Here is a 3,469-nt window from a genome sequence, read left to right on the forward strand (position 1 = left end):
TTTTTTCTGCATTTCACAGCACTGGTTATTATATGTGTTTTCCTTATAAAATCTTTTGACTTTATAAATTGTGTATGGTTTGACTTTAAACCGTCAGCTCCTTGAAAAGTTGTGCAAATAAAAAAATGAAAATAGTGTGTTATCAGTCTTTTTAAATGAGTCTCATAACAATAGCACTTTTTGCCCTGAATTGATGGGAAAAGTCAGGCTAAATCCCTTGCTGAAATGTACCATTTTGCAAATAATTTATTTTTCTGCTCTGCCTTCCTTTTCTTTCAACAGACCAAAAAAAAGTTTCTTTTATAAATTTTGAGAAATTAAAATATTTATGATTATTAAAGTGATTTCTAGAGCCATGCCACTGTTCAGGTATCCACCCCACATATTTGTCAAGGCTGCATCTCCCATGGCTGTTCTGGTAGCTTCCTCCACAAGGAACTTCCTGCCTTTGGAGGTGCTCTCTTCCAGATCCTGGGTGGGGGAGCTAAATGGACCACAGCTCTCCACAGTAGATACTTTTCTGAGGGCACTGGCCAAAGAAACAGCTGTCTGTGCCTGTTAACTGAATTCATGCACACTGATAAAGGGGTCTGCACACTCTTCCGTGAAAGCATCTTACCTTCAGACAGTTTTGCGTGAAAAATACTTGCCCATAATCTTGTAACATAAGTGATGCTACTGAAGCTGAATCATAGGAAGAAAAATAAACAGAATGCCGGTCAGCAGTGGCGGTTCAAGAAGCATGACAGTATGTTCCAATGCATTCACTGGAGATGTACAGTTACCTTGTTTTCCAGCACGTGGGCCATTTGGTGATGGAAGCCGACGTGAAGGAACACTAGTGTCCTGTGCATCTGCAACAGGGAAGGCTATTTTTCAGTCTCTGTTGGTGTCCTTGGTGTTGAAGTTCTGCAGGCTTCCCATCTGGTTCAGGACGCTCTGGATGTGTGAAAAATGGATTTCTACATTACTCTGAAAGCCACTGATATTAGAAGCATCTATTGTACTCCAGATATCATTTAAAGAATCTGTAGGTGATTTGAACTTAAAGGAATTCAGCTCTCCTCCTTCTGCCAGACACTTAATTTGTAATAAAATAGGAGTGAGGTGGAGATTACTTCTGTCAGATTTTCATTCTCAACAGGGGGCTATCCAGTGGAGGCGCTAGCTGCCAGTCAAGCTCCTGGGCTTCCTCCTCACACCTCCATCTCCTATCCCTGGACTTGTCCATAGGCTTCCCACTCTGTTCTGGAGAAGGCTCATAGCAGTATTACTGTACTTCATGAAAAACTTTGTTTAGGTCTTTTTTGAATTGCTCAAGCTCCAGAAGGATGGTTGCATATCTCTGCTGAAATTCAGTGCTGATGGACAGGGGATAGGATTTCAATTGTTCTGATTCTGTGTTCATTGCTCTTAATTTTTTGATGTTTCTTTTTAATCATGAGAATTTTTGACAACTTGGTCACTTGGATAAAGAATTGTACTGGAAAACCACTTAGCATTTCAGTGCCAGAGCCAGAAATCTTACGTCTCCAAGGTGGCTGCTAGTACAGGCTCATCATCCATAATTGGTGACTGGAGAGGAGTATAATGTAACCGTGGTGGAGTCCTAAAGAATCAGGAAGGCCCCTGTTTTTGTCCAATGGCAGCAACTTGCATTGTCTCATGAGGCTCATTACTAAGATCTTCATAGTCAGGGACGGTATGGGTGCCAAGCCCTGCCCTATCAAAAGTTACTATATACGTAGCTTTAAAAGTATCCACAGCAACTATTCGTCCAGTGAAGAGACCGTTATGAACACCACATAATCGAGCTGTAACTTTGGTTCCAATAACCAGGGGCAAAGAATTTCATCTGGGAGATCTTCAAACTAGGAAACATCTGCACTTTTGTTTGTTGTAAGAGTCTTATTTTCTGCCATTTCTGTTTTAATGCTAGTCTCTCTTCCTCAAAAAATGCACAAGAACATCTCTTTGGTTTTCCCATAAGTTGCCTGATTTTTCTATTCTTGTTAACTTTCTTGTTGTTAAATTAGGAAAGTACTCCTCCTGACAGACACAGAAGTCATCATCACCTTCAAACAGTTTCTTATCTATGTTTGAGTAGAACCATCCATATATGCACCATTTATGTGCTTTGGGAAGCTTGAGTAGGTTATGTAATTGGAAACCAAGCTTCTGTGAGGCTTTCTTATCTGGTGAGGACATTGTTGCCATCAATTTCAGTGGGGCCATTGCAACTCTCTGGTTTCTTTTGAGTGACCTTGTATTTGTTTGTCTGTCATCTTCATCAGAAAAGGGTCAACTCCGTTTTGAATTTCTGAAAAGCATCTCTGCAGTGGAGCCCATATGCCTACCTTTCCAAACAGGTTTTTTGGTAAAGACCTGTACTTTTCATTCCATGTGTTTGATAAGCTTCCCTCTTTTAATGCACAAAGACTTTTGCAGAAGAGCTCTGGTCAGGCAACTGGAAGAGCTCCACCATCTTGAAAGAGCTGACTCTCTCTATATTTTTATATCAGCTTGTTGATCTCTTCAAGCAAACAAGCAAATAAATGAAATACCTTGCTTGAATTAAAAAAAAATATTTTATTTAATTATTTGACAGAGAGAGAGAGAGAGAGATAGACAACAAGAGAGCGAACACAAGCAGGGGGAGTGGGAGAGGAAGAAGCAGACCCCCTAACAGAGAAGGGAGCCTGATGTTGGGCTAGATCCAAGGACCCTGGGATCATGACGGGGGCCAAAGGCAGTTGTCCAACAACTGAACCCCCCATGCTTGGATTTAAAAATATATATAATGAATATATTTATTATTATTTTTAATTAGCCAACATTGTACATCATTAGCTTTTGATGTAGTGGTCAATGATTTTATTAGTTCCCTATAACACTCAGTGCTCATCACCACAGGTGCCTTTTTAATACCCATTACCAGGTAACCCTCCCCCCCTCACTTCTGTAAGGCTCAGTTTGTTTCCCAGAGTCCAGGATCTCTCATGTTTTGTCTCCCTCTCTGATTTTTTCCCCATTCAGTTTTCCCTCCCTTCCCCTCTAGTCTTCCATGCTATTCCTTATGTTCTATATATGATAATTTTCTTTCTCTGCTTGACTTTTTTCACTTTCCTTGCTTGGATTTTAATTAGAAGTGAATTTAAAGTGTAAATAAATTTGGGGAGAATTAAAATATTAACAATTTGACTTAATTTATGAGCACGGTACATTTCTCCATTTACCTACATCTTTGATTTCAATGTTTTATTGTATTAATCTTAAATACATTGTGAAAATGTATTTAAATGTTAAAAATACTTCAAAATATTTTTGCTACAATTGTACTTGGTAATTACTATTTCAATTTCTAATTGCAATTACCTCAATATGAAAGAAGATTGATTTTTTTTCTACTTTTGCTATTATATCTCATTATATTGGACTTTATTTATTGGCACTAGTGGTTTTTCTTGTA

General features: G+C 38.8%; 1 pseudogene; it reads right to left on the reverse strand.

The window, feature by feature from the left end:
• Positions 1-876: 876 nt before the first annotated feature.
• Positions 877-2,488, reverse strand: LOC111140389 (annotated as a pseudogene).
• Between the last annotated feature and the right edge of the window lie 981 nt (positions 2,489-3,469).

Source organism: Enhydra lutris, unplaced genomic scaffold (genome assembly GCF_002288905.1).
Source record: "Enhydra lutris kenyoni isolate GAN:26980312 unplaced genomic scaffold, ASM228890v2 scaffoldscaffold823, whole genome shotgun sequence".
Taxonomy (NCBI): Eukaryota; Metazoa; Chordata; class Mammalia; order Carnivora; family Mustelidae; genus Enhydra; species Enhydra lutris.